Below are 19,870 nucleotides of genomic sequence, written 5' to 3'. Positions count from 1 at the left end.
TTTTCTTCGAACTTGAAACAAATGAAAATTAAAATTTAAAAGCATGATTAAACATGATGATTTGCAATTAAAAAAAATTTAATTTAAATTTTCTTATTTAAAAATTGAAAATATTTTATTAATAAATTTTCCAAAACTAATTATTTTTTTTAATTTTTATATATTTTTAATTATATTATTAATGTAACTTGAAATGATTAAAAAATAATTTGAATTTAATTTTTAATAAAACATACCAATTTCATGGTTTTATAAAACACTGTGTGTGTTACCACAACAACTGATTAAATGAAACTGATGAAGAAATTCTTATGTAAATCGAATTTATATAGAGAAGCTTATTTAAATGGCTGTATTTAATTCATCGATAATGTCAGAAATATGAGAACAATAAAAATCAAATCAGAGCAATAAAAATTAAAGAGAAAAAATCTGTTCTGGTAGCATAAAAAAGAAACATTTGCAAAATTAATAGTTCAATACAAGAACAAAAAAAAACAACAAAAATTTGCATGCAGAAATTTCTTTTTTAGAGTGACCATATATGCGGACATATTATAAAATTTATTTAATTAAAAAGTATATAATATTTAAGTATATGTTTAGCGTCATTACCGCTGTATGACATTATTTATAAGAAAGGATCTATAATATCAAATATAGGAGATATCAAGTGTTTTTATTATAAGCATATGGAAAAGGTAAGTGTAATCAAGATAAATAATATAATAATATAAAGTGATAATAATTTATATTATACTTATATATTTTAGTTATACTTCAGAGGCATGTTGTACAATGTTCCATATAAGAATCTATATAGGTTCTCTTTATAATCTAGGCATTTTAATTCAAATTGAACTGTAATATAACCACAGCACTCATTGACTTGTCTTGAAGCAGATATTTTTTTTTTGTATAAAGACAGTATTAACTTTGTTAGTCACATACAGCTCAACAACTTCCCCTCATAAGAGAACAGCTCAACAGCTTCCCCTCATGAGAAACAGCTCAACAGCTTTCTCTCATAACGAGATTCAAAAGGATCATTTTCGATTATTCTTTTTCATATACAAATTTTACTATTTCAGGTCTAACTTCATTTTTGTGTACAATGTTGGGTATAATAAATGCTTCTGTAAATAATATTGACAATGCGTTAACGTTATACACATTCGATTCTTCTCTTTCTTCTCTCTCTCTCTTTTTCTTTTTCTTTCTCTCTCTAACTACAAAATCAATTCAATCAAAATCAGATCATTTATTGCGCACTCTTAAAATATTTGTAGAAATTAAAAATTCTTTCTAAATAGAAAACCGCTGCGTTAACGAAATTTGAAACTTTTTTTTACTGTTTATCACTAACATATCCAACACTTACTACCTAATGTAAAAGAAGAGATAAAAAATTTTAAAACAAAAAATCATAGATTTTAAAATGTAAAACTTCTTACTACTACATGTAAACGAATCATTGATTACCAAAATGGATTTGTGTATATTCGATCTGTTGGCTTGCAATTATGATTATTTGGGGATTTCCAATAATTCAGTTCTAAGTTAGCGCTTATTATAAGGCACATTCTATAAACCCAAATTGCAAATTCTAAGAAAATACAAGACTGAGATAAGAAAAATATAGTTTGCGCTTAAAGTTCTAAAAGAATTTTCAAACTTTTTATACCTATACTGTAAAAATATTATTAATTAGAAGATGTTCTAATTTAAATAATAGAAAATTGTTGGATATTAAAGAGTTACTCTCGAATACTGTTACAAAACCTGTAAAATTAAAATATTCAGTTTCTACAGATTTGTAAATTATGTGTGAAAAGGCTTTTAAAATTTAATTTAAAACTTTATCAGTGCATATGGAAAATCCCTTTTGCATATAAAGGATTTTAGAATGCATTTATAATTAAATATGATCATACTTTGAAACCGAATAAATTAAATAAATATTAAATTTATATGGAAACTTATATTTACCGTAATTTTTAATACATATATTACTCATCAGAGTTTATGCAGCCAAGTACTATGTAACTATAGAATAGAAATAATTAAAATAGTTTTTAAATTATTTTCAATATAAAATTTTTTGTAATAATTTTTCCCAATAATTAAAATTATTCTATTCAAATCTTAATTAATCTAATAACATACTGGCGATTATCATTTTTATTCTAGGTATACATACATTTCTATTAATTATTCTTGTTAAGGATAGCTACACGCACATTCAGGACTTGGAATTTTTTGAGTTTTTTATATCGCGCTATTAAAAATAAATTTAACTATCAGGCGCCATCTCTTTTTTAATAAATAAAACTTCCATTTTTCTATCTTTTATTCACATTTAAAAAATTTCCGGTTTAGTATACTAAAATCTTTTTGTATTTGGATTGTAATCTGGCAAAATTTTTTTTTATCTTATAGCATATATTATTAGCCTTCCATTTACGATGTTAAGCAACTTATGAGTGGTAGTTTATTGAACACGTTACCGGAATGCAAATATCTAAAATCCGTTTTTTTTTTTCAAATTTTTGAAGTCGTTTTTCTTCTAGAGCGCAGGTTGTAAAAGTCTAAAATTTTAACAGCTTTTACACACTAATAAATAGTTCATTTCGCCATCGCCTTTCCAAATTACTGTAACTTCAGAAAGCTAACGGTAACTTTCATGCCATTAAAAAATCAAGCATTATGTTAACACCCCTTTAATTTTTTTTGCGTTAAATGTATGCAATTCTTGAAATAATTTTCTATAAAAATTAAAATAATTTGAACAGTGTAGAACAGAGGTTCCTAAACTTTTTTTCCTTGTAGACCTCTTGTCATGTTTTTGAATTTTTGATAGCCCCCTTAATACTTATTCAATTAAATTCATATTTTTTGTAGACCCCTAGCGAGTCTTCATAGACCTCTGGGAGAACTTTGGAAATCACTGGTGTAGAAGGTACGAGTATACATAGATTGTTTTTAAAAGTGCTACAATACAAAATTCTTGTTGAAGAGAAACGTGCTATAATACAAACCGTGACTTCAATAATGCGCTTAAAATTTGTACACTTTTCCTAAATGCGCTCTATACGTAGTGGTTACCTAAAATAAAAGTAAATTGGGTATCGAAAAAATCGAGCACGCTTTTCTTATACATATAAAGTGCTTTTCCCAAAATGCAGCATAAAAATGCTATGTTTTAATTAAGTGATAACGTTTGTTAAAAATTAACATTTGCACAGAGCTTTAAATTGAAATTTTCAAGCAAACGTCAAAGTATGTATTAGTATTGTGCAAATTGTATTCTAAAATGTATCAAAAATTTTAGCAGTTTTTTTCACAATGTAAAGGTACTACAATCGCATTAATTAATACTTTAACTTTTTATAAAGCATTATTGAAGTCACGGATTACGTAGTCGTAATTCAGTGACATATCTTAAAAGTACAGGAATTTTCGATGATTAATTTAACTTATAGATCTTAATATAAAGCACGTTCGTTAAATTCAAACTGTATAAAATCTGCAAAAACGGCCTCAACTTCACTGGTGCTGGGTGACCGTTAGATGCAATACGAAGATTCCAATGAAAATTTTAAGTTCTCACTAGAAATGGACAATATTAACTGTGATTCATTCACAAAATATTTTGAGTCTTTTTCGAACAACTTACAACAAATAGTTTTTTTTGTACATATTTATGGAATTTCTATTAAAAACTGGTGTACAAAAATTTGTAGATAGTTGCATGTGCGCATAGTTCTGAATTTGGAGCCATCGAATTGTTCTTGACCAGCATTGTTGTAATTGTATAATTCGATTCAAAAGAAATCGATATCGATAGCATTTTGTGAACGAAAGCATACATGTATGTTTAACAAATAGAGCATACATGCGTCAAAAAATAAAGCATACACGTACATATCAGAGCTCCAAGTGTACTACATAATATATAAAAATTTTTATACTTAATTGTGTTTGTTATGTAGAAACCCAACTGTAAAAAAACTATTATTTAGAACTATTATTTATTAGGTATAAAAAAAAGTTTTTTTTTGCGGCAATCTTGTTGTTCTTTGATCACCATTTTTTTTATTAAATTTTTGGTTATTATTACAATTAGTGGAAAAAAATTTCAAAGTACAAATATAATTAAAATTAAGGAAACAAATTAAAATATATATTCTTAAATACTAAAAAAATTGGATAATTATATAATGATCAAAAAGCCCAATTGTGATTATACAATATTACATAGTTTGTTTAATATCTCTAAGCACGGTGTGCTGTAAAGAATATTTTGAATGTTCTTAAAATTAAAAAAATCGTTGCTTGAGAAATATAAATTTTTAATATGAATGTAACGTAATTAAAACAAAATGTTGAATAGCTGTGCGTATGGTAAAAAAAAAAAAAATATATATAAATTATTATTATTACTAAGATTGTTATCAGAAGAATTGCTTAAGGCCAAGTATCAACTACATCATGCAAGCACTAACATATTGTAACGAATAAGCTAAAAACAATCTTCATTTTAGACGCATAAATTGCGGCTATCAGATTGCGAATTAGCCAAATCGTGATATATTTCTAATTAGGAAGAAAAAGGAAATGGTAGAGAGTTAGTAAGGATCATAGTAAATAAATATAAGCAATATTCTTGTGGATAATATAGGAAAGATAAATTAAATTTTTCATAAATTGCGGAAATAAACAGAAAATAAATATAAATTCAATTAAAATCAATTTTTTTTACTAATAATTTTAAAATATGTGTAAATATAGTAAAAATATTTAATATATAAATTAAATTCTATAAACTTATTTACAATACGCATTGGATTTTTTGCCCACATTTGGAAATTGATAACTGCACAATATTCGACTGTTCTCGTATATTAATTCCTTATTATCCGGGATATAAGTATCACGGACAGAAAGGAAGGTGGTGAAAAAGTTAGTAAGGATTAGGCGTATTTAAATTTTATTCTGTTTGAATTATTTGAAACATTTTATCTATACAAAATTTTTTTTAAATATTTTCCATCTCTTTAATATTTTCACATATTTTAAACAAAATATATAGTATATGTTATAGGAGAGTAAATTATATTGTACATAATAGATTATTTATCTTAACACACATATATATTGTACATATCTCACATAAAAATTTATTAAAAAATTTATAAATTTAATATTTTCGTTAATAAATTTTAAAAATAATTTGAATACCTTCGATTTAATATAAATACGTTTTAAAAAAAAAGTTTACAAACATTTATGTCTATATGTGTATATGCAATATAATAGCAAAATAATTTAACCCTACAATGCATAATTATAAATTTTCAAATATTCACGTACTTAAAAGTTCAATAACTTCTTAATTTTTTAGATCTTCTTCTCATAGCATAAAATAATTTTGAAATTTAAATTAAGAATTTCCCAAAACTTGAATAAAACCATAGTTTTTACTCATTACAATTATTGAATTCAATCTGATTCTATAAACTATGTATGTACAATAATAAATTCGCTAAACTATGTATGTACAATAAATTTTGATAGAAAAAATTTTATTTACCTTATATTTTTGGTACATTCGCTTTTTTTTCGCAATTTTTTTTTCCAAAATTAATTTAATTATAGATGTTTCACATAAATTAATTTGAACCCCAAATTCTTCTTTAATATAATGATTGGACGGACATTTTAAAGAAGATGACTGCAGTTTCATGAAAAAGTAAAAAAAAATATTTAAAAAATTAATTATAGTTCATAAAAAAAATTGTTTGATACTTACATGTTGTGTTGATGATTTCAATTTTTTAGGACTATCCGAGGACTTTGTTAACACAACAACATTTTGACTATTTATTTTTTAAATATTAAGCTTTGCGAAAAATGTGGCGACGACACCACACTTTTCGCTGTTTTTTTCTCTTTTTCTTTTTCTTTATCTGTATAAATTTGTCAAAAAATGAAAAAAATAAAAAAAGAAGTTAAAAATATATTGAAAAAAGTTCTAATTTTAAAAAAACTTAAAAAGATCTTAAATTTTTTTAATTAAATTTCTTAACCTTTAAAAAAACCCAAAACAAAAAAGAATTTATAAAATTAATTTTTACTAAATATTTAAATAATTTTATGACGCAGAATTTATACACAAGAAAATATGAAAGTCTATTTTAAGACGTAAGTCTGATCTACTGAACAATATTTAAGGTACACATGTCGCGAAATTAATTTTCTTAATTTAATACGAAAACTTCTTAATTAATTTAAATAAAATATTGAAAAACATAGCAAAATGGTATAAAGTTAAAGAAATTTAACAGTAAATCTTTGTTTTGAAATCCAGGCTCTGAATTTAAAATGAAATTACAACATTGAAAATTAATAAAACAAAAAATTTGAACTTTTCAAAATTTAAAAATTAAATTAAAATTATTTTGGAAGCATTCTGGTTTCGACCACTTTATAATTATAAAAACTCGAAGTTTAACAACAATATTTTATATGTTAAAGAAAAAAAATACATTAGGAACGAATTACATCCATGTAGGACTCAATTGTAGCCGTTTATCTGTAAAAAATTTTTAATTCTACATTATATAATTGTATTTAGAAACTTCGAGAATAATATCTTTAATTTTTACACATTTATACAATATTACAAAAGTAAAAAGTAATATTGTACAAAACTATCATGCAAGTAGGCTTTTCTTCGAACTTGAAACAAATGAAAATTAAAATTTAAAAGCATGATTAAACATGATGATTTGCAATTAAAAAAAATTTAATTTAAATTTTCTTATTTAAAAATTGAAAATATTTTATTAATAAATTTTCCAAAACTAATTATTTTTTTTAATTTTTATATATTTTTAATTATATTATTAATGTAACTTGAAATGATTAAAAAATAATTTGAATTTAATTTTTAATAAAACATACCAATTTCATGGTTTTATAAAACACTGTGTGTGTTACCACAACAACTGATTAAATGAAACTGATGAAGAAATTCTTATGTAAATCGAATTTATATAGAGAAGCTTATTTAAATGGCTGTATTTAATTCATCGATAATGTCAGAAATATGAGAACAATAAAAATCAAATCAGAGCAATAAAAATTAAAGAGAAAAAATCTGTTCTGGTAGCATAAAAAAGAAACATTTGCAAAATTAATAGTTCAATACAAGAACAAAAAAAAAACAACAAAAATTTGCATGCAGAAATTTGTTTTTTAGGGTGACCATATATGCGGACATATTATAAAATTTATTTAATTAAAAATTATATAATATTTAAGTATATGTTTGGCGTCATTACCGCTGTATGACATTATTTATAAGAAAGGATCTATAATATCAAATATAGGAGATATCAAGTGTTTTTATTATAAGCATATGGAAAAGGTAAGTGTAATCAAGATAAATAATATAATAATATAAAGTGATAATAAATTATATTATATATTTTAGTTATACTTCAGAGGCATGTTGTACAATAATCCATATAGGAATCTATATAGGTTCTCTTTATAATCTAGGCGTTTTAATTCAAATTAAACTGTAATATAACCACAGCACGCATTGACTTGTCTTGAAGCAGATATTTTTTTTTTGTATAAAGACAGTATTCACTTTGTTAGTCATATACAGCTCAACAACTTCCCCTCATAAGAGAACAGCTCAACAGCTTCCCCTCATGAGAAAACAGCTCAACAGCTTTCTCTCATAACGACATTCAAAGTGATCATTTTCGATTATCCTTTTTCATATACAAATTTTACTATTTCAGGTCTAACTTCATTTTTGTGTACAATGTTGGGTATAATAAATACTTCTGTAAATAATATTGACAATGCGTTAACGTTATACACATTCGATTCTTCTCTTTTTTCTCTCTCTCTCTTTTTCTTTTTCTTTCTCTCTCTTACTACAAAATCAATTCAATCAAAATCAGATCATTTATTGCGCACTCTTAAAATATTTGTAGAAATTAAAAATTCTTTCTAAATAGAAAACCGCTGCGTTAACGAAATTTGAAACTTTTTTTTACTGTTTATCACTAACATATCCAACACTTACTACCTAATGTAAAAGAAGAGATAAAAAATTTTAAAACAAAAAATTATACATAGATTTTAAAATGAAAAACTTCTTACTACTACATGTAAACGAATCTTACTACTACATGAATGGATTTGTGTATATTCGATCTGTTGGCTTGCAATTATGATTATTTGGGGATTTCCAATAATTCATTAACTCAATTTCAAAAATTTCGAATAAAACTAAAAAAGAAAAGAAAATGTCTGACAAACAACGTGGCCCTAATTTTTCTCCCTTTAACAATTTTTAATTCTTTAAACTTTTTGATACCTTAAGGGTTAATTTAATTTTCCGAAAATTAAATTAATATTCAAGCAAATTAATATAAATTAAACGACGAATGTGAATTAACAGAAGAACGGGAAGTTAAGAGAGTAACACTAACAGCTAATAGAATAACACTGGAAAGCTTAACAGAAGAACAAATTATTTTCAGATTAAATTTTAATTAAAACTTAAAAGCGTTGAAAATAAAATTTTGTTTACTTGTAATTTGATTTTTAATAAGTAATTTTTAATTAAAAATTCGATTTAGGTACTCTAATTGCTATTCTCCTTTGTTACAAATTAATTTGGTCCCAGACATTAATCAAAAAATTATTCAATTATATGTATATCATTTTCTAATATAAATTACCGGTTCTTACATTTACTGCTTATTGTATTCCTGTAAATAAACTGATGCAACCAGTACTTTTCAGTACCTAGTAGAAAAATACTTTTCAATAACTAGTAAACGGTACTGGTACTGGTACTTGAAAAATTTCCTAAAAGTATGAAATACTGGTTTTTTTTCGGGTATTTGAGTTTTCACAACTCTGATTACATTTTATGAACGAACGAAGCATACCTGATTAACAAATAAAGCACAATGAAACTCTTTATACGCAATTGTGTTTATTATGTAGAAACTTTACTGTAAAAAATATTTAGAATTATTATTTATTAGGTACATATAATAAAAAACTATTTTTTTTACGGCAATCTTGTTGTTGTTGGATCGCCATTTTTTTTATTGAACTTCTATGTATTGTAGCAATTAAATGAACAAAAAATTAAGAAAACAAATAAAATATATACTCTTAAATACTAAAAAATTGGATAATTATATAATGATCAGAAAGCCCATTGTGATTATACAATATTATATTGGTTGTTTTTTATCTTTATAAATTCGAAAAAAAAGTCAATAATAATGTGATGTTTCTTTTTTAAATGAATGTAATTTATATACATATATCTTTATATATTATACACATATATGTACTATTTATATATATAGATTCCCTATTGTTTTTATATAATCTATAATATATTCAATATATATATAAAAATTCAAAAGGGAAAATTATATCGAAACTGCCAAAACCAATAACATCTATATATATATACGTATACATATATATGTATATACATAAAGTTACATATGCATATATGATATATGCATATATAAATTCATTTAAAATTTATATGTGGAATGATCTTAAAGTATTAATCGTACGTATGCGTATATAATATTTATTGATTGATATATACATTATATATTATACGATTTCAAAATAACTATATAATATAATAATGATATATATACATATATATATACATATATTTATATAACAAATCAGTGTTTTAAAAGGTTGTAAATACATATACCGATTTATTATATATCTATATATATATTAAGCAATATAAAATTAGTATATTATGAGAAATTTTGAAATCACTGAACTGCATTTACCTCTAAATATATATAAATACATTTATATAAAAAAACTGATTACAGTAATTAACATATTTTTGAAACTTGAATTCATATATTATGTAAACATCTACACACATTTGTTATATAATATAATGGTAAAATAATTATAGAACTTAAAAAACAATATTCCTTACAAAACTAGCATTGTTTAATTATACATTTATACTTTTATATTTAATACTAGTTATTAATCTGAAAAGCAAAAAGTCCAAGTTTGTTGTTAAGTGGACCTAAAATATTCCAATAATTACGTATCTATTTGTTTGTGTATATTTGATAATAAAAAAATCAATCATGAATTTACGATTTAATTAAATAATACAACTGTAACATAATTCAAATAGCTGTGCGTATGGTAAAAAAAAAGAAAAAAAAATAAATTATTATTATCACTTAATTATTAAATAATTATCAGAAGAATTGCTTAGGGCCAAGCTTAATTTATATCATGCAAGCTCTAACATTTTGCAACGAAAGAGCCAAAAACAATCATCATTTTAGACGCATAAATTGCGGCTATCAGATTGCGAATTAGCCAAATCGTGATATATTTCTAATTAGGAAGAAAAAGGAAATGGTAAAGAGTTAGTAAGGATCATAGTAAATAAATATAAGCAATATTCTCGTGGATAATTAAGGAAAGATAAATTAAATTTTTCATAAATTGCAGAAATAAACAGAAAATAAATATAAATTCAATTAAAATCAATTTTTTTTACTAATAATTTTAAAATATGTGTAAATATAGTAAAAATATTTAATATATAAATTAAATTCTATAAACTTATTTACAACACGCATTGGATTTTTTGCCCACATTTGGAAATTGATAACTGCACAATATTCGACTGTTCTCGTATATTAATTCCTTATTATCCGGGATATAAGTATCGCGGACAGAAAGGAAGGTGGTGAAAAAGTTAGTAAGGATTAGGCGTATTTAAATTTTATTCTGTTTGAATTATTTGAAACATTTTATCCATACAAAATTTTTTTTAAATATTTTGCATCTCTTTAATATTTTCACATATTTTAAACAAAATATATAGTATATGTTATAGGAGAGTAAATTATATTGTACATAATAGATTATTTATCTTAACACACATATATATTGTACATATCTCACATAAAAATTTATTAAAAAATTTATAAATTTAATATTTTCGTTAATAAATTTTAAAAATAATTTGAATACTTTCGATTTAATATAAATACGTTTTAAAAAAAAAGTTTACAAACATTTATGTCTATATGTGTATATGCAATATAATAGCAAAATAATTTAACCCTACAATGCATAATTATAAATTTTCAAATATTCACGTACTTAAGAGTTCAATAACTTCTTAATTTTTTAGATCTTCTTCTCATAGCATAAAATAATTTTGAAATTTAAATTAAGAATTTCCCAAAACTTGTATAAAACCATAGTTTTTACTCATTACAATTATTGAATTCAATCTGATTCTATAAACTATGTATGTACAATAATAAATTCGCTAAACTATGTATGTACAATAAATTTTGATAGAAAAAATTTTATTTACCTTATATTTTTGGTACATTCGCCTAAAATTTGTCCAAAATGTCAACCAAAATTTTTTTTCCAAAATTAATTTAATTATAGATGTTTCACATAAATTAATTTGAACCCCAAATTCTTCTTTAATATAATGATTGGACGGACATTTTAAAGAAGATGACTGCAGTTTCATGAAAAAGTAGAAAAAAATATTTAAAAAATTAATTATAGTTCATAAAAAAAATTGTTTGATACTTACATGTTGTGTTGATGATTTCAATTTTTTAGGACTATCCGAGGACTTTGTTAACACAACAACATTTTGACTATTTATTTTTTAAATATTAAGCTTTGCGAAAAATGTGGCGACGACACCACACTTTTCGCTGTTTTTTTCTCTTTTTCTTTTTCTTTATCTGTATAAATTTGTCAAAAAATGAAAAAAATAAAAAAAGAAGTTAAAAATATATTGAAAAAAGTTCTAATTTTAAAAAAAATTAAAAAGATCTTAAATTTTTTTAATTAAATTTCTTAACCTTTAAAAAAACCCAAAACAAAAAAGAATTTATAAAATTAATTTTTACTAAATATTTAAATAATTTTATGACGCAGAATTTATACACAAGAAAATATGAAAGTCTATTTTAAGACGTAAGTCTGGACAATATTTAAGGTACACATGTCGCGAAATTAATTTTCTTAATTTAATACGAAAATTTCTTAATTAATTTAAATAAAATATTGAAAAACATAGCAAAATGGTATAAAGTTAAAGAAATTTAACAGTAAATCTTTGTTTTGAAATCCAGGCTCTGAATTTAAAATGAAATTACAACATTGAAAATTATTAAAACAAAAAATTTGAACTTTTCAAAATTTAAAAATTAAATTAAAATTATTTTGGAAGCACCACTTTATAATTATAAAAACTCGAAGTACAACAACAATATTTTATATGTTATAGAAAAAAATTACATTAGGAACGAATTACATCCATGTAGGACTCAATTGTAGGCGTTTATCTTGTAAAAAATTTTTAATTCTACATTATACAATTGTATATAGGAACTTCGAGAATAATATCATTAATTTTCTTACCACACATTTATACAATATTACAAAAGTAAAAAGTAATATTAAGTACAAAACTATCATGCAAGTAGGCTTTTCTTCGAACTTGAAACAAATGAAAATTAAAATTTAAAAGCATGATTAAACATGATGATTTGCAATTAAAAAAAATTTAATTTAAATTTTCTTATTTAAAAATTGAAAATATTTTATTAATAAATTTTCCAAAACTAATTATTTTTTTTAATTTTTATATATTTTTAATTATATTATTAATGTAACTTGAAATGATTAAAAAATAATTTGAATTTAATTTTTAATAAAACATACCAATTTCATGGTTTTATAAAACACTGTGTGTGTTACCACAACAACTGATTAAATGAAACTGATGAAGAAATTCTTATGTAAATCGAATTTATATAGAGAAGCTTATTTAAATGGCTGTATTTAATTCATCGATAATGTCAGAAATATGAGAACAATAAAAATCAAATCAGAGCAATAAAAATTAAAGAGAAAAAATCTGTTCTGGTAGCATAAAAAAGAAACATTTGCAAAATTAATAGTTCAATACAAGAACAAAAAAAAACAACAAAAATTTGCATGCAGAAATTTCCTTTTTAGAGTGACCATATATGCGGACATATTATAAAATTTATTTAATTAAAAAGTATATAATATTTAAGTATATGTTTGGCGTCATTACCGCTGTATGACATTATTTATAAGAAAGGATCTATAATATCAAATATAGGAGATATCAAGTGTTTTTATTATAAGCATATGGAAAAGGTAAGTGTAATCAAGATAAATAATATAATAATATAAAGTGATAATAATTTATATTATATATTTTAGTTATACTTCAGAGGCATGTTGTACAATAATCCATATAGGAATCTATATAGGTTCTCTTTATAATCTAGGCGTTTTAATTCAAATTGAACTGTAATATAACCACAGCACGCATTGACTTGTCTTGAAGCAGATATTTTTTTTTTGTAGAAAGACAGTATTCACTTTGTTAGTCACATACAGCTCAACAACTTCCCCTCATAAGAGAACAGCTCAACAGCTTCCCCTCATGAGAAACAGCTCAACAGCTTTCTCTCATAACGAGATTCAAAAGGATCATTTTCGATTATCCTTTTTCATATACAAATTTTACTATTTCAGGTCTAACTTCATTTTTGTGTACAATGTTGGGTATAATAAATGCTTCTGTAAATAATATTGACAATGCGTTAACGTTATACACATTCGATTCTTCTCTTTCTTCTCTCTCTCTCTTTTTCTTTTTCTTTCTCTCTCTAACTACAAAATCAATTCAATCAAAATCAGATCATTTATTGCGCACTCTTAAAATATTTGTAGAAATTAAAAATTCTTTCTAAATAGAAAACCGCTGCGTTAACGAAATTTGAAACTTTTTTTTACTGTTTATCACTAACATATCCAACACTTACTACCTAATGTAAAAGAAGAGATAAAAAATTTTAAAACAAAAAATTATAGATTTTAAAATGAAAAACTTCTTACTACTACATGTAAACGAATCTTACTACTACATGAATGGATTTGTGTATATTCGATCTGTTGGCTTGCAATTATGATTATTTGGGGATTTCCAATAATTCAGTTCTAAGTTAGCGCTTATTATAATGCACATTCTATAAACCAGAATTGCAAATTCTACGAAAAGAAAGACTAGATAAGAAAAAGATAGTTTACGCTTAAAGTTCTAAAAGAATTTTTAAACTTTTTATACCTATACTGTAAAAATATTATTAATTAGAAGATGTTCTAATTTAAATAATAGAAAATTGTTGGATATTAAAGAGTTACTCTCGAATACTGTTACAAAACCTGTAAAATTAAAATATTCAGTTTCTACAGATTTGTAAGTTATGTGTGAAAAGGCTTTTAAAAATTAAAAATCCCTTTTGCATATAAAGGATTTTAGAATGCATTTATAATTAAATATGATCATACTTTGAAACCGAATTCTCAGAACCAGAATTCGGTTCAATACATTAGTTATATTATAATCTTTTCAGATATTAATAAATTAAATAAATATTAAATTTATATGGAAACTTATATTTACGGTAATTTTTAATACATATATTACTCATCAGAGTTTATGCAGCCAAGTACTATGTAACTATAGAATAGAAATAATTAAAATAGTTTTTAAATTATTTTCAATATAAAATTTTTTGTAATAATTTTTCTCAATAATTAAAATTATTCTATTCAAATCTTAATTAATCTAATAACATACTGGCAATTATCATTTTTATTCTAGGTATACATACATTTCTATTAATTATTCTTGTTAAGGATAGCTATACGCACATTCAGGACTTGGAAATTTATCGAGTTTTTTCTCAAAGCGCCATCTCTTTTTTGATAATTAAAACTTCAATTTTTCTATTTTTTATTCACATTTAAACAATTTCCGGTTTATTATACTAAAATCTTTTTTTATATTTGTTGTAAACTTGGGTCAATTTTTTTTTTCTTTTTAGTTCCATTTACGATTTTAAGCAACTCATGAGTTTTAGTTTATTGAACAAGTTAACGGAATGCAAATATTATATGCGCACATGTTAAAGAGGACATTTGCCGGCAGCCAAAAAAAAGAAAATGGCCGTTATCTAAAATCCGTTTTTTTTCAAATTTTTGAAGTGTTTTTCTTCCAGACCCCAGGTTGTTAAAGTCTGAAATTTTAACAGCTGTTAGACACTAATAAATAGTTCATTTCGCCACCGCCTTCCCAAACTTGCACCTTCTATTTCCAAAACTCTAAGTTTTTCCAAATTTCTGTAAATTCAGAAAGCTAATGGTAAGTTCAATGCCATAAAAAATCGAGCATTATGTTAACGCCTTTTTATTTTTGTTTTCCTTATCTCAAAGATTGCATAAATTGTTCATCCTAAATGTATGCAATCCTTGAAATAGTTTTGTATAAGAATGAAAATAATTTGAATAGTGTAGAACAAAGGCTCCCAAACTTTTTTCCTCGTAGACCTCTTGTCGTGTTTTTGAATTTTTGATATACCCTCTTAATACTTATTTAATTAAATTCATGTTATTTTGTAGCATGTCCCTTGGGTTAACTTTGGGAATCACTGGTGAAGAAGGTATGCATAGATTGTTTTTAAAAGGGCTACAATACAAAATTCATTTTGAAGAGAAAAGTGCTACAATACAAACCATTGGTTCGATCCAACTTTATTTTATTTAACGACTTGTTTTCGTCTTCTAACTTATTAATTTTAACATTTAGATCATCGCATTTAGCATTTATATAAAACACTGATACTTTCATATCTCTTTAGAGATGCACTCTTTAGTTGAATTTTAAAATCGTCTTCGTTCATAGGTGATTTTTTGGTTCTAGTTTTGCTCATAAACAAAGATTATGATAAAATTATTGTATTGCATCTGTTATTTAAATAATCTATATTGTACTATTGAATATTATTTTTTATTGATAATTGATATATCAATTACCATTTTAAGTATTTTAAGTTCCTTAATGATATTAGAATTTATCAAGTGTGAAAATGTATACTATTTTTTTGTTCAAGTATGCTGTCACCATTTATACGAGTAGTAATAAGTCATAAGAAAATAATTAACAAGACCAATTATAGCAAATGTCAAAACTGTTTTTACAAAATTGAGTGGAATTATATTTTTGTTATTCTCATTTTTATTTTTCACTTAGTTTTTCACTCTTTTTAAATGACCATGGTACAATACAAAAAATAAAATTAATCACAGATCTTTAGTTTCCAACGAATTATCAAAATATGAATTTTCAATACAAAAGTAATTAATTAAAATGTAAAAGAGCAAAAAGAGGAATGTATGTATAGAAGATTAATACCAATAAGTTCATTGCATGAAGTATCAAAATGCATGTGCATATAATGAAATCAAAACAATATAATTCGTCTTTATTAAGAATATAAGAACCCATCCAAATTTTGAATTTCAATCCAATTTTTGAATCAATCATTTGGTAAACAATTAAAAAATTGCATTAAATTTTGAAAAGCAATATTTATAATTGTTAACTTCTGCTTTTGTTGTTATTAATTCTTTAACATTTTGTATTCTCATTAAATTAAATTCATTAAATTAACTCAATTTCAAAAATTTCGAATAAAACTAAAAAAGAAAAGAAAATGTCTGACAAACAACGTGGCCCTAATTTTTCTCCCTTTAACAATTTTTAATTCTTTAAACTTTTTGAAACCTTAAGGGTTAATTTAATTTTCCGAAAATTAAATTAATATTCAAGCAAATTAATATAAATTAAACGACGAATGTGAATTAACAGAAGAACGGGAAGTTAAGAGAGTAACACTAACAGCTAATAGAATAACACTGGAAAGCTTAACAGAAGAACAAATTATTTTCAGATTAAATTTTAATTAAAACTTAAAAGCGTTGAAAATAAAATTTTGTTTACTTGTAATTTGATTTTTAATAAGTAATTTTTAATTAAAAATTCGATTTAGGTACTCTAATTGCTATTCTCCTTTGTTACAAATTAATTTGGTCCCAGACATTAATCAAAAAATTATTCAATTATATGTATATCATTTTCTAATATAAATTACCGGTTCTTACATTTACTGCTTATTGTATTCCTGTAAATAAACTGATGCAACCAGTACTTTTCAGTACCTAGTAGAAAAATACTTTTCAATAACTAGTAAACGGTACTGGTACTGGTACTTGAAAAATTTCCTAAAAGTATGAAATACTGGTTTTTTTCGGGTATTTGAGTTTTCACAACTCTGATTACATTTTATGAACGAACGAAGCATACCTGATTAACAAATAAAGCACAATGAAACTCTTTATACGCAATTGTGTTTATTATGTAGAAACTTTACTGTAAAAAATATTTAGAATTATTATTTATTAGGTACATATAATAAAAAACTATTTTTTTTACGGCAATCTTGTTGTTGTTGGATCGCCATTTTTTTTATTGAACTTCTATGTATTGTAGCAATTAAATGAACAAAAAATTAAGAAAACAAATAAAATATATACTCTTAAATACTAAAAAATTGGATAATTATATAATGATCAGAAAGCCCATTGTGATTATACAATATTACATAGTTTGTTTTATATCTCTAAGCATGGTGTGCTGTAAAGAATATTTTGAATGTTCTTAAAATTAAAAAAATCGTTGCTTGATAAATATAAATTTTTAATATGAATGTAACATAACTAAAACAAAATGTTGAATAGCTGCGCGTATGGTAAAAAAAAAAAAATATATAAATTATTATTATTACTAAGATTGTTATCAGAAGAATTGCTTAAGGCCAACTATCAACTACATCATGCAAGCACTAACATATTGTAACGAATAAGCTAAAAACAATCTTCATTTTCGACGCATAAATTGCGGCTATCAGATTGCGAATTAGCCAAATCGGGATATATTTCCAAAGAAGAAGGAAAAGGAAATGGTAGAGAGTTAGTAAGGATCACAGTAAATAAATATAAGCAATATTCTCGTGGATAATATAGGAAAGATAAATTAAATTTTTCATAAATTGCGGAAATAAACAGAAAATAAATATAAATTTAATTAAAATCATTTTTTTTTACTAATAATTTTAAAATATGTGTAAATACGAGTATAGTAAAAATATTTAATATATAAATTAAATTCTATAAACTTATTTACAATACGCATTGAATTTTTGCCCACATTTGATATTTCCTATCAAATGGGAAACTGATAACTGCACAATATTCGACTGTGTTTTCGTATACCTATTTAATTAATTCCATAATATCCGGGATATAAGTATCGCGGACAAAAAGGAAGGTGGTGAAAAAGTTAGTAAGGATTAGGCGTATTTAAATTTTATTCTGTTTGAATTATTTGAAACATTTTATCCATACAAAATTTTTTTTAAATATTTTCCATCTCTTTAATATTTTCACATATTTTAAACAAAATATATAGTATGTATATGTTATAGGAGAGTAAATTATATTGTACATAATAGATTATTTATCTTAACACACATATATATTGTACATATCTCACATAAAAATTTATTAAAAAATTTATAAATTTAATATTTTCGTTAATAAATTTTAAAAATAATTTGAATACTTTCGATTTAATATAAATACGTTTTAAAAAAAAAGTTTACAAACATTTATGTCTATATGTGTATATGCAATATAATAGCAAAATAATTTAACCCTACAATGCATAATTATAAATTTTCAAATATTCACGTACTTAAGAGTTCAATAACTTCTTAATTTTTTAGATCTTCTTCTCATAGCATAAAATAATTTTGAAATTTAAATTAAGAATTTCCCAAAACTTGAATAAAACCATAGTTTTTACTCATTACAATTATTGAATTCAATAAACTATGTATGTACAATAATAAATTCGCTAAACTATGTATGTACAATAAATTTTGATAGAAAAAATTTTATTTACCTTTTATTTTTGGTACATTCGCTTTTTTTTTCGCAATTTTTTTTTCCAAAATTAATTTAATTATAGATGTTTCACATAAATTAATTTGAACCCCAAATTCTTCTTTAAAATAATGATTGGACGGACATTTTAAAGAAGATGACTGCAGTTTCATGAAAAAGTAAAAAAAAATATTTAAAAAATTAATTATAGTTCATTAAAAAAATTGTTTGATACTTACATGTTGTGTTGATGATTTCAATTTTTTAGGACTATCCGAGGACTTTGTTAACACAACAACATTTTGACTATTTATTTTTTAAATATTAAGTTTTGCGAAAAATGTGGCGACGACACCACACTTTTCGCTGTTTTTTTCTCTTTTTCTTTATCTGTATAAATTTGTCAAAAAATGAAAAAAATAAAAAAAGAAGTTAAAAATATATTGAAAAAAGTTCTAATTTTAAAAAAAATTAAAAAGATCTTAAATTTTTTTAATTAAATTTCTTAACCTTTAAAAAAACCCAAAACAAAAAAGAATTTATAAAATTAATTTTTACTAAATATTTAAATAATTTTATGACGCAGAATTTATACACAAGAAAAAAATGAAAGTCCACTTTAAAACGTAAGTCTGACCTACTGGACAATATTTAAGGTACACATGTCGCGAAATTAATTTTCTTAATTTAATCCGAAAATTTCTTAATTAATTTAAATAAAATATTGAAAAACATAGCAAAATGGTATAAAGTTAAAGAAATTTAACAGTAAATCTTTGTTTTGAAATCCAGGCTCTGAATTTAAAATGAAATTACAACATTGAAAATTAATAAAACAAAAAATTTGAACTTTTCAAAATTTAAAAATTAAATTAAAATTATTTTGGAA

General features: G+C 23.4%; 2 long non-coding RNA genes across 2 annotated transcripts; both read right to left on the bottom strand.

Annotated features, from left to right (window-relative positions):
* Nucleotides 1-5,630: 5,630 nt before the first annotated feature.
* Nucleotides 5,631-12,873, bottom strand: LOC129613780 (uncharacterized). Its single transcript, XR_008697335.1, has 5 exons — nt 12,820-12,873; nt 11,678-11,834; nt 11,444-11,599; nt 5,813-5,969; nt 5,631-5,734 (listed from the first exon to the last, which is right to left on the bottom strand). It is a non-coding gene; the product is annotated as an uncharacterized LOC129613780 (long non-coding RNA).
* Nucleotides 12,874-17,597: 4,724 nt separating this feature from the next.
* LOC129613799 (uncharacterized) lies at nt 17,598-19,360 on the bottom strand. The gene is made up of 3 exons (XR_008697341.1): nt 19,221-19,360; nt 19,001-19,142; nt 17,598-17,671 (listed from the first exon to the last, which is right to left on the bottom strand). It is a non-coding gene; the product is annotated as an uncharacterized LOC129613799 (long non-coding RNA).
* Nucleotides 19,361-19,870: the final 510 nt, after the last annotated feature.

This window comes from Condylostylus longicornis, unplaced genomic scaffold (assembly GCF_029603195.1).
Source record: "Condylostylus longicornis isolate FDR11 unplaced genomic scaffold, ASM2960319v2 ptg000091l, whole genome shotgun sequence".
Taxonomy (NCBI): domain Eukaryota; kingdom Metazoa; phylum Arthropoda; class Insecta; order Diptera; family Dolichopodidae; genus Condylostylus; species Condylostylus longicornis.
The sequence above is the reverse complement of the archived record's forward strand: the minus strand, read 5'-3'. Positions and strand labels throughout refer to the sequence as shown.